The following is a 13,121-nucleotide window of genomic DNA, read 5'->3' as shown; positions in this document are numbered from 1 at the left end:
AACAATTTGCAATTGGTTTTCATTTTTTATTATTTGTGTTTTTTGCATTATTTAGCTTTTCATTCAGCAGCTCTCCAGTTTGCAATTTCAGCAATCTGGTTGCTAGGGTCCATATAAGCCTAGCAACCATGTAGAATAACAGACTGGAATATGAATAGGAGAGGGTCTGAATGGAAAGATAAGTACTGTAATAAAAAGTAGAAATAACAATACATTTGTAACCTTACAGAGAATTTGTTTTTTAGATGGGATCAGTGACCTCCATCTGAAAGCTGGGAAGAGTCAGAAGAAGAAAACAATAATTAAAAAAACAATGCAAAGAAAAACAAAGGCCAAATGACAAGTTGCTTAGAATTAGCCAATCTATAACATACTAAAGGGGGTTATTTACTAAACTCCAAATGCAAAAATCCTGAATAATTTATTTTTGATTTTTTAAAATAAAATCTTACTTTTAAAAAATCACAAATTTTTCAGAATGTATTAAGCCCACGAGGATGGAAAAGTCTGAATCAGAAAAGCCGGCATCTCAGACCTGTCGAGGTTGCATATAAGTCAATGGGAGAAATCCCAATGATTTTTTGATGCAAAAAAGAATAAGGAATCTTATGTAAATCTGAAAAACTCGTAAAAATCTGATTTTTTTCCCCGCAGAGCTATTTTCGGGAAAATGTAATAATAAATAAGTGTAAAAACTCAGAGCGGATTTGATCGGAGTTTGTAGCGGAAAATGTTGAGATAAAATCGGACTTTGATAAATAACCCCCAAAGAGTTAACTTAAAGGTGAACCACCCCTTTATTAGCAATTGCGTTCACAAATACAGTAACTTAATAAAATCACTAAAAACATGTAATGGATATATATTAGAAAGTTACTTAAAATGATATATTCTTTCATTATGCTAAAACCAGTATTGGTGTAGTTCCCCTTTAATTTTTGGGATAATAGGTCTTTTGTGGGCTCTGAAGACTGCTGAGCATCTTATACAGTGAATTGTTCATTAAGCAGCATGGGGGGTTAACTATTAAAGCAAATTGCTGACAGAAGGGTCTACAATTATTATATGCCCCGTCTGGCGCCCATAAAATGAGCAGGTCTTGATTCTGATGGCGCTTCCCTGTATATTACCGGATTTTTTTTATGGTATTGCTAGAGATTTTTTATTTGGCTTTTCCTGACTGCTGTGTTAACTTAAACATTAATTGCTTTCTTTTCTGGCCTGGAGCTCAGCGGCTTGTAACTGTGCCGTCCTGTAATTGACATCATCTTTTCTTTCCATTGTTACTGAGCCTCAGAAGGACAAATAGATACTAGTCATGCACTCGTTTATGTGCGGCACACTCAATGTAATTAAACTCAGCAACTGTGTAAGCTAGGGCATGGTCATTCAGCCACAATCTTGTTTTATTTCACTATCTGATTTATTTACAGCAGTTTAACAGTAGATTATCCATGCTGCCGAAGTGCTGGGGAAGACCATATGTTTGGATTTATCTAATCAATTAAAAATGGAATCATGGGAACATAGAAAAAGGAACTGCTGTCAAATCAGGAAGTGGTATTGGTACTTTTTTTTCCTTTAAAGGGGACCCATCACCCAAAGAAATTATTCAAAATCCTATTTTATCAAATTAGTCAAAATGAACTTTAATTACACTGTTATGTTCCCATGTTCCTATGTTCCCAAGGGGGCCAGGATTTGTGTTTTTTTGAGGTTTAGATAATCTCTCTTATACATAGGGCTAGCGTAAAAATCGAGACCATAGTCCTGGTTTTCCTGCCTTTTTTTGCTTTGTGGTGTTCCAGGGATAGAAAAATATTAGGTAGCAAGTTTTGGGACAACTCCACCTCCTCTTATATCCATTTTCATCCTATCCTATCATATCTGGTTTGAGCGGCGGGGGAATTGATTTATCCTGTTAATTTATTTTGGTCACTTATCAATTTCTATTGAACATTGATCAATCTCCATAAGTCTGAAAGGTGGACATATGCACTTGCACTTTATGTCATTTAAATAATTAATTTATCGACACTTTAGGTAGTGGATAAATTTCATTCCAATTAATGGTGATTTATTTAATGGTAGTCAGATAATTAATTGAGCTAATCTGCCTTTATATGAACTTAATGAATTGCACCTTAATTTATAAGCTATATAGAAATTTATTTTAATTTACTTAATAATTTTTTTATGAAATTAATTAATAGCACATTGCACTTTATTTGTATAAATGGAGTTGGTGTGAAGTTAGATTATCTTAAGAGAATTGACTGTTAAATTTGGAAATTGATTAATTGTAACGGACCATTGGGTTATCTGATAGAAGAGGGGTTCTTTTTTCTTTTCTTGTTGCTTTAATTACAATATATAAATTATTTGAATCTTCTTTCCATCAGTCTGGAAATTCATTATTATAGCAGGCAGGAGACATTTTGTGGACACTGTTATTAAGTCAAGTCTTGGTTCTAAACTAGGCATTGTGTGTAACTAGTACCATTGTTTTATTCAGCATGAAACATCTTGTAAGAGAATGAGACAGAGAAGCTTTAGTAACATTCAACGTTTTGCCTTTTTTTAGTTCATATTATTTCATATATTTATTTATTTAATATAATATATTATTAGCACATTATTTAAAATCATTATGGGCTTCATTAACAATGAACGGGAGTGCGGGTATGGGATCCATTATCCGGAAACCCGTTATCCAGAAAGCTCTAAATTACAGAAAGGACTCCATTTTATCCAAATAATCCAATTTTTTTAAAATGATTTCCTCTTCCTCTGTTATAATAAAACAGTTGCTTGTACTTGATCCCAGCTAAGATATAATGAATCCTTATTGGAAGCGAAACAATTCCATTGGGTTTATTTAATGTTTAAAGGATTTTCTAGTAGATGTAAGGGAGGAAGATACAAATTAAAGAAAGATCCCCAGGTCCTGAGCTTTTTTGTCCCATAGCTGCAGTACAAGGTGCAAAAACAGATGCAAATCTGATCCTGTAAAATACCATATGTATATATTATATTCCTGTTCACAGAGTGCCATTACAGTATCTACTATTATGTGTGCACAAGGTTTTGGCCCTATGAATTGTGATTTAGGTGCAAGGGGCACCAACTAAATCACTTGCAAATGGAGTGTGTAAGAAAATTCCTATGACCTGCCCCATGACATCTATGATAATGTGGACACTTTGCATCATATTTACAAATGGGGCAAAAATGTCCATAGTAAAGTTATTTTTTTCTGATGAGCCCAAACATTTTCATTGGATAGCATTGTGGTGAAAAATGTATTTTGGACAAAAAATACATCAGTTTTTAATGATTTTTGACAGTGCCCCTTTATTATTATAAATAATAATAATAATAATAACAACAATAATAATTGTTGTTGTTAATATTATAATGTTTGTCATAACAATAATCACAATAATAACACAACATATTCTGCTTTACAATAAATGGGTGTATACTTAACATTAAACAAACAGATGTACATACAAAAACAACTACAAACTAATAACAAAACGAATAAAAAAAAAAAAAAAAAAAGGTAAAAAGGGCCGTGCTCAAACAAGCTTTCTTATTGCTTTCCTTTTAGTGCTTTTGCCCTAAAAGTTTTGTGCTTTTGCTCCAACTGCGCATGCGCCATTTTGCCGGTTTCATTCCAAAGATTACCAAAGAGAATAAGAGGGTTATTTATCAAAGGCTGAGTTGTTTTTTCCATGATAAATTTGAGTTTTCTAGGGTATTTTTCGGTCAAAAAGCTAATTTTCGGGTTAAAAAACTCCAAAAATGTTAGTTAGTTTTTTTGGGAGATTTATCATACCCTAAAGCTGGAAATAGCTGAAGTCCGAAAATACACATCTAAAACCTGTAGAGGTCATGTAGAAGTTAGAGATGGCAGAGGTCCCTTGAAACATTTGAAGATGATAATATCAATTTGAGCAATTCAAGTTTCTTTTTTTTCCGGAAAACTCGATTGTAAGTGAAGTTTATTTTGCTTGGCTAACACATACCTCCCAACTGTCCCGTTTTTAGAGGGACAGTCCCTCTTTTGACAGCTCAACCTGCAGTCCCTCATTTGTACTGGAAAGTCCTGCTTTTCTCTGCACTGAACCGCCAGAAAAAGAAACAAAGTTTCTAACTTAATTGGCTTTTGGCAGAGAGCCCAGAACAGCTACAGCTGCAGATAAGATACTTTTGTTACAATTTTGAGATAAGTATTTGTAACAATATAAGATGGTCCCTTGGGAAAAGTAAGATTCACAGCTTAAAGGGCACAGAAATATGTTCAAACTTTCATAACCTGCCAAATATTGTAAAATAAACATGATAATTAGGGGGCCACAAAAATGGGTGTGGTCCAAAAAATTGCCGCGCTACGTGCGCCAACTTTTTTGTTCCTCTTTTTATTTCCAAAATGTTGGGAGGTATGGGCTAACATTGTAAAATAGGATTTGGAATTATTTCTTATGGTGACAGGTCCACTTTAATGCCTAAGGTTTATTTTTGCAGATCACTGTTAGGCCCCCTTTATCTATTGCAAGCGCAGTTGTGTTTAACAGGTACATATATGTGTATTTTTATTATGTAGGTACACCGTTTTGTTTATTGATGTAGCCCAAGTTCCCTAATTTGTCAGCAGGGTAGTAATTCAGGTGTTAGTCATACAGGACACAAGGCGTTTCTTGCAGAGCTGTAGCAACATTTCAAGATCACAATAGTGCTTATTGTCCTTTTCATATTTATGTGCAGGCATGATTATGTCTTCCTCGGTGAAAGAGAATTACAGGAGATGCCCAAGGCACTGTGGCTACAGAGTTTTTGTAACTTTAGAACTTGGCTCGACTTGCAGGGTGATTGGATGGTGCCAGAACATTGCCATGGTTGTCACAGAGATAGAGTGCCGGGGATAGCTTCTGCTGACTCACATAAAAGAACTCTCTTAGACATGGGGCTCCAGGGAGGTTGTTTAGCTCTGCATAATCTTTGTGACTTTTATAGATCGCCCCTAACCACAAGCCAATCTCTTAATATGAACCAGATGCTGAGACTAAAAACGAATTATTTCTATATCAATAGAAAGAAATAATGTTGCTTTAATTAATGGAGCACTGAGGATGGCTACAAACAAACAAACTGCTATAAATAAACTCATTTACGCCTTTGCTTCGCTTTCATAGCAAGCTGCTTACAGTAAGACATACAAAGCTGGGGCACTTGGTAAGGTGGGAAAATGATAGCAGGCATAGCCAAATGCTTTCCTCTAGCTGGTGTTAAACTACAATTCCCAGAAAATATATAACAGTTGTTACAAACCAGAACTAGGGTTAGGCAGAAGTGGCATGTGCCAAGGGCACAATGGTGAGGGGGGGATGTGCAGGGGAGGGTTGCAAGGTGGCTGGCTGGGTTGCCTAGGGTGTTTGACTTGTTTGGAGCAGCTCTGGTTGTTACACATTTATTTATGCATTTATCTCTTTTTTTCCTCCCACAGTGTCCCCCTTAGACGCATGCCCAGGCACTTGAGCCCCTCTGACTATAAAACCAGCCCTGGCTGAAAACATCCAATCTCATTCCTGCCCTTGTATAAAGACTGATGTTCCACAGTGAAAACAAACTGTATGCATTAGTGGTGTGAAAATTCACCCGTGACTCGTGGGTTGGTTTGAAATTTGGCCAACCCTATTGCGGGATAGGGTGGGTGCGGGTCAAACTGGGGAAGTACTTTCCTCCACTGATCCCGAAGATTCTGTGTCTTTGAACCAGAAGCATGCACTGAAGTAGTGCACAGAGGGAGATGATGTAGGTACGAGTTGGGTGCAGGTCCTACAATGATACATCACTAATGTGCATATGCTCAGCTATTCCATAATAGTTACCCAACTTGCTCTTCCACTTCCAGAGCAAAAAACTGTTTTTTATTTTAAAACTTATCACTGCTGTTTATTAAATATTTATAGTATATTGGGGAGACTCACTTAAAAACTCCAATTTTTAGAGATCTATTATATCCCATAGCTGCTAAAATTCCAAAATAACCCAGCTAAAAGCAAGGTCACATAGAAGTGAATGGCAGATGTCCCTGAAGGTGTTTCTTGACATTGCGATCTCCTCTGGTTTTCGTCCAATAATCTGATAAATTAGAGGTGTTGCGGCAACAATTCAATAAATTCCAGTTTTCGAAGCATTGGTTCGAAAAAGTAGTAAGATTCGAATTGACGCACGATTTTTTCACAATGTTTTTTGCTCCAACTTTCACAGGAGGAATTATTGGTGCAAAAAACATTGTGACAAAATCGTGTGTGCCAAACCTGGGTTTTACAGCAACTGACAGTTAAAACCTCTGAGTTTTTTGTAGCCTTCCTCTAAATAATAATACTGAACAATCTTTGTTTTCAGATCTTATGAGAGTTGCTTTGAGGATCCCATGCTGTCACTCTTCAGAGGAGAGTCAAACAGAAGCACAACTTGCAATTGGCCACTTTAAATACTTTTTCTCATGATAGGACACACCTGGCTATGAAGTTCAAGGCTTAATGAGCTAATCCAACCAATTTGGTGTTGCCAGTAATCAACTGAATACTGCTTCACTAAACATCTTTATTCAGAAAACACCCCAGTACTCAGATGTTCTTGGGAAATGAAAGACATACCACTGTTATCATTTTTGTTGAAAGTGGAGTAAATTATTATGCAGACTGAGAGCGGTTCCCAAACTTTTTCACATGACTGTAAGTGCAAAGAGAATATTGATAAAAGGATCCGCACACACTTCTTTCTTTTGCAGTGGGGGGTCACCCCTTCACTTTATTTGTTTATTCACCACACCATCAACGTTTCGGGGGGGAACACCCTCCCTTCATCAGGATGTAAGTGCAAAGAGATCAAAAGAAATTGAACAGGAGAAAATTGAAAGTGAGAGGAAATATAACAGAAACTAGCAGAAGATAAAGAAAAGTAGCAAAGGGGGAACATGGAGAGAAAACTGGATAAAAGAAACAGAATGGACAAGTAAAAACACTTTAATAGAGGTGATAGAAAAGCACAAACTAGCTAAGAGAGGAAAGGGCAGTATAGAGGGAGAGCATAAAAGTGGAAAACTGCTAGAACAAAAGAGGGGGGAAACAGGTGACTATAAAAAGAGAAAAATGGCAACAAAGAACAGGTAGGAGAAGAAAGCTATGTGAATATATGAATAGGTCCTCTCAAGAGCAGGGCCTGGCCCGATGCAAATCTCTTTGCTGGACACTCAGACCCTCTACAGCTCTCTTTACCGGGTTCTAGAAACTAAATGAGAAAAGAGAATATTAAAGGGGAAATTCAAATTTTAGTGTGTTAACTTTTCAATATAAAATTTCATTACCTTTACCTGAAGGTTCATCTAACCTAATGTATATTGGGTCCTTATGTTTCTTCGCCTCTCAGGGCCAGACCCGGCGTTCTGCAAATCTTTTTACCAGACACACTGATTCTCTGCAGCTGTCTTTCTCAGGTCCTGTTTAGAAAAAAAAATCAGAAACAGCAAAAATTAAAGGGGAAGTTAAACCTTTATTAATTTTCTGTGTAAATAGAACTGTTTATTCTTAATAAACAAAAAAATATCTATTGTTTATTTATTCTTAATAAACAATAAAAGCACAGAAATATGCTATCATTCATATAAAATAGTGTAAAATTGTGTCCTATTTGCTCTAAAAATGCCTTTTCTGTTTGAACATCCAAATCATGTATGCACAGACACCCTAATATGAAGGTGCTCATTAATGTAGAAGAACATGTATGACCAAACTATTGACAGAATTTTACCTTGTTCTGAGTTTGTTCCTGTTTCTGAGTTTCTGTAGCTGAGTGGGTTCCTGTTTCTGTGCTTTCATTTTGAGTTTGTTCCTGTTTCTGAGTTTCTGTGTTCCTGTTTCTAAGTTTCTGTTTCTGAGTTTGTTCTTGTTTCTAAGTAAGTTCCTGTTTCTAAGTAAGTTCCTGTTTCTGACTGAGTTCCTGTTTTTGAGTTTCTGTAGCTGAGCCAGTTCTGTTTCTGAGTTTCTGTTTCTGAGTTTCTGTTTCTGAGTTTCTGTTTCTGAGTTTCTGTTTCTGAGTTTCTGATTCTGCATTTCTGATTCTGAGTGAGTTCCTGTTTGAGTTTCTATTTCTGAGTTTGTTTTTCGGAGTTTGTTCCTGCTTTTGAGTTTGTTCCTGTTTCTGAGTTTGTTCCTGTTTCTGAGTAAGTTCCTGTTTCTGAGTGAGTTCCTAGTTTTGAGTTTTTGTAGCTGAGCCAGTTCTGTTTCTGACTCTGAGTTTCTGATTCTGCGTTTCTGATTCTGCGTTCCTGTTTCTGAGTTTCTATTTCTGAGTTTGTGATTGTTTCTAATTTTGTTTTTGAGTTTGTTCCTGTTTCTGAGTTTGTTCTTATTTCTGAGTTTCTGATGCTGAGTGAGTTCCTGTTTCTGAGTTTGTTCTTGTTTCTGAGTTTGTTCTTATTTGTGAGTTTCTGATTCTGAGTGAGTTCCTGTTTTTGAGTTTCTATTTCTGAGTTTGTTAGTGTTTCTAAGTTTGTTTTTCTGAGTTTGTTCCTGTTTCTGAGTTTGTTCCTGTTTCTGAGTTTGTTCCTGTTTCTGAGTTTGTTCATATTTCTGAGTTTCTAATTCTGAGTGAGTTCCTGTTTCTGAGTTTCTATTTCTGAGTTTGTTTCTGAGTTTCTTTTTCTGAGTTTGTTCCTATTTCTGAATTTCTGATTCGAGTGAGTGAGTTCCTGTTTCTGAGTTTGTTCCTGTTTCTGAGTTTGTTTCTGTTTCTGCGTTTGTTCCTGTTTATGAGTTTCTTTTTCTAAGTATGTTCCTGTTTCTGAGTTTCTTTTTCTGATTTTGTCCTGTTTCTGAGTTTCTTTTTCTGACTTTGTTCCTATTTCTGAATTTCTGATTCGAGTGAGTGAGTATTTCTGAGTTTGTTTCTGCGTTTGTTCCTGTTTAAGAGTTTCTTTTTCTAAGTGTTGTTCCTGTTTCTGTGTTTCTTTTTCTGATTTTGTCCTGTTTCTGAGTTTCTTTTTCTAAGTTTGTTCCTGTTTCTGAAGTTTCTTTTTCTGAGTTTGTTCCTTTTCTGAGTTTCTGTAGCTGGATGAGTTCCTGTTTCTGAGTTTCTGTTTCTGAGTTTCTGATTCCGAGTGAGTTCCTGTTTCTGAGTTTGTTCCTGTTTCTGAGTTTCTGTAGCTGAATGATTTAATGTTTCTGAGTTCCTGTCCTGTAAGTCTGATCATTGCCCTGTCCTTGTAATTCTGGCTTCCCGTTTCTGACTTAGGCCTTTTATTGTGGATTCCTACAGCCCGCCCCTTGACTCTCTGCCTGGTTCATGGACTTTATTTGCACCTGCCTAGACCTGTGCCTGAACCTGGACTTTGATACTGTCTGCTCCATTTACACTCTTCTGCAGAGAACTGTGTGCTTTTTTTTTTGTTCAATTGTTTTTAAACATGCAGCTTTGCCTCCATATGTTTGCAAGTTAAACAGCACATAGGTGCCTTCCAAACAATTAACCAAACAACCTCCTTGACAGACAGAGAGCCTGGAGCCACAACAGCTGTACCTATAGCTGACCTACTGATGGATGGGTACAAATAAGACAATTTTATTTAGGCCTATTGTGGGCTAGACAAGTAAAATGTGCCTGTTTATGTAAGCATGAAATCAATTTGTAGTCATCTTCATACTATATTCTATTAAAGTGAATGGTGTTAAAGAGGTGGTGTATGTGAACAGTGAGACAGGTCTGAACTACTGTGGAGTTTCAAAGTAATTTACCATTCTGCAATGTCTTCTTATTACAGATATTTGGAATAGTTTCTGTCCTTGCTGCCCCAGGGAATTCTGCTGTCACCAGCCTCTGCAATGGAAATGATTACAGTAGTCCAGTGTTATTCTACCGCCTAGGCCACAATGACACATGAGACACACGTGAAAATCGGCAGAACAGGAGTGACATATTTGTTCTCCATCCATGGCAGGACCTGCTGCTGCGTCTTCAAAGAGCCAAAAGTTCCTGTGTCTTGCTCTGCACTGAAATGGTGAGTCCATTAGGTCTCCTGATGTATTTATAATATAAACACCAGCCAGTTGTTTTTGTTGCGAGGAAGCAATATGCTAAATTAAATTGTCTGTAGACATTGGTTACTGTAAATGTGAGCTGGGAATCTTTTTTCAGAGCTGGTTGATGGAGAAAAAGTTGAGGAATCAGTATCAAAAGAAATGGCGAACCAGGGGGCTTATTTATTTGCACATTTGCATTTGCATTTGGTTGTTGATATATCTGACTAAGAACAGTATACTTATCACTACACCAATAAAATGGTGGAAGATGCCAGAATGCTTATCGGCTCAGATGAGCAATAGCTTTTAGAGATGCATATAACTAAAGTTGGCAAAACCTATATACTGTGGTTACTTACATACTGTATTAGCTCAGTCTGAAAAAAGAAGATGATCATCAAGCATTTTAGTTGTGAAACTTGCCTTGATCCAGTGGAAGTAAAAAAACATCTCCAAAAAAATCTCCTGTTTTTGTTGAATGGAAAAAAAGTCCTACCTGCCTCTTAAAGGGCAACTGTACCTGTCCCTGACTTTGTACAAATTAATTTAAAAATTAATTTTAAGCTGTATTGCCCCTTTAAGTACCTCTCCTCTGGACTTTTTTTTCTGTTTCAGTAACATCATTTTATAGTGGAGACCAAAACGGCACTGCATATTCTAGATGGAGCATTGCCAGTGATCTGTTAACAATAACCCTCTATACTTCTGAGAGTCTATACCCCATTTAATAAAGACCAGTACTTGCTGGCTCTTCCACTGGACTTGCAGCAATGTTAAGGTGAGGACTAAAGGATTGTGTAGTGCCAGGTGGTTGCCTTCATTGTAGGCTCTCAATTTTGTGAAATGATTTATTTTTGCTTATGCAACTGTATGGGAATCTTTCTTTAAATCCCTAACAGTACCCAGGTACTCGTTAAATGTGTTATCTTTACCTTTAGTAAAACAAATGGATTGGTGCTACACCTAACACATTGCTGCTATGTCAATTTTTTTAATATGTATGTGTATTTTAAATTTGTAATAAATAAAGTGTGTTTTACCTAATGTATTTCAAGTAGTGAGACCCCCTGTTTAAGTAACAGAAAGTAAGAACTTTCCTTTAAAATATACTGGGTAACTATATGAATGTTGCACTTCTAGCTGCAGCTTTGGGATATTTATATATGTCAATGGCAGATGTCCCTATCCCAATTTGAAGATATTGTGGTTTGCGCTGAGTTTAGCCCGATAATCTGAAAAATTTAGGGCTTTCAGGGAAAAACCCCCAGAAAATCAACTGATTCAGGAAAAGTCAGAAAAAATCTTACAATTCAGGTTTTTATAGGGTTTTTTCCAATCCGATTAATTTGAGTTATTTTATTAATAAATAAGGCAAAATTGTGGATGTGAGTTTGGTCAAGCTTTTTTTATTTAAAATATTAGATAAAATCTGATATTAGTAAATAACCCCCCTAAATCTCAGTTGCCACCTAATATGCTTGTGCATGCACACTCAACAAAGGCCTAAGTAGACAGCAAATTTGGTGCACCTAAAATTTATGTTGAAATATTCACCATGATTTTGTAGTGGACATTCTCTGTTCAGGTAACTGAGACGCAGGCCACAATGGGGCCCTGTACTTACCACCTGCCCTATGGCAAGGACAGGGTTGACCTGAGTCTGCCAATGCTGCACCTTGTGCCAGATTAATGTTCTTGCACTTCTGTCTTGGGACAATGACCCCTTTAATTTTAGTTATTTTCACCCACCCACCTCTCTGCACACACAACCAAAAAGAAATGAAAATAAACACTGACTGCCAGTTTGGAAGATCTCGGTGCAAGATTGAATTGTCCTGCATAGTGTGATTGGCAAAAACAAATACATTGCTTCAATGCCCTCCTCTAAGTCAGTAACATACAAATTAAAATAAAAGTGGACCCAGAACAGAACTTCAATCAGCAACTGCACCACCCTCTGCATCTGATCATTTCATCCGTTTTCTATTAGTATACAAAGAGCATTATTAAGAACAATGGACCTACATTTAGAAAGCAATAGTTTATGCAGCACAGTTGTATCTAAAGCTTTGGAAAAACTGAAATACTGTAACTCCACTGTCAAAGGTCTTACATTCTGCAACCCCCTTGGGTCTTCCTAGTCTGAGGACATATGGAGTGTTGGATTTGCTGCTGTCAGCCTGTGTTTTTTTGGGCAGGCATAGAGAAGTGGATCCCTCTCCCTTTCTTAGCGCCATTGAATTTTCCACTTGCATGCCAGTACACGGATTGGAGAAAAGCAGGTATTTTTGGGGCCGACCTACCCTCTACATTCCTGCCGTAAAGTAGAAGCAAAATAACACAGGTTGAGAACAGCGAACCCAAAGCTCTAGCCTCCTAGAATGACCTAACTTGAGTCTGAGGTGTGTTTAAAAGGAGGCTGTTCATGTTTAAAATGTGCGCACAAAATAATTTATTTTGCACACATAGCAATTGATGGCCAGCTACCTGTATTTTAAAAAGTGTGGCTCATTATTGCTGACTTTGGCCCTTCATTACTCATCCTTACCATTATATCTAGTTGATATATATAACATTTCCTTCTCTAAAACTCATACTGTGTCAGAAATCCTGAAAAATGATTTCAGTCTCCATGCAACCTCTTAAACCCTCTTTTATTCTTGAACCTCAATGTTCCCTGCCTTTCAGTCTTCTCTTCTTATAATGAAGCAGTTGGAGCATATCTATATCATTTTATTTTTCATTTGTGAACTGAATATATTTGACATTGCGGCAGATAAGCATTTTCGCCTGATTTCGAATATCAGTTAACTAGGAAATTTGAATTAAAATTAGCGGGGGATAGGCATTTAATAAAAGTAAAAACATACTGAATAGCTTTTCTCTAAAACTAATATGTATGAGGCTTAATATCATGAACCAATAAGAACTAATAATTGTTGTATCCATAAAAATGTTGATTTCAGTTGCAGAAAGCATTTAACAAAGCCAGATATATAATTTTCAGTTCCCCTATAATTCTGCTATCCCTGT

At 36.6% G+C, this 13,121-nt stretch overlaps 1 long non-coding RNA gene across 7 annotated transcripts in view; it reads left to right on the top strand.

The window, feature by feature from the left end:
- Positions 1-13,121, top strand: part of LOC108716608 — a 442,310-nt gene that overhangs the window by 192,405 nt on the left and 236,784 nt on the right. For all 7 annotated transcript variants that reach the window (XR_005961207.1, XR_005961210.1, XR_005961206.1 and 4 more), the window contains one exon: positions 9,830-10,066. This is a non-coding gene — a long non-coding RNA (uncharacterized LOC108716608). The remainder of the gene's footprint in view (positions 1-9,829; positions 10,067-13,121) is intronic.

The sequence above is a fragment of the Xenopus laevis genome, chromosome 5L, assembly GCF_017654675.1.
Source record: "Xenopus laevis strain J_2021 chromosome 5L, Xenopus_laevis_v10.1, whole genome shotgun sequence".
Taxonomy (NCBI): domain Eukaryota; kingdom Metazoa; phylum Chordata; class Amphibia; order Anura; family Pipidae; genus Xenopus; species Xenopus laevis.
The sequence above is the reverse complement of the archived record's forward strand: the minus strand, read 5'-3'. Positions and strand labels throughout refer to the sequence as shown.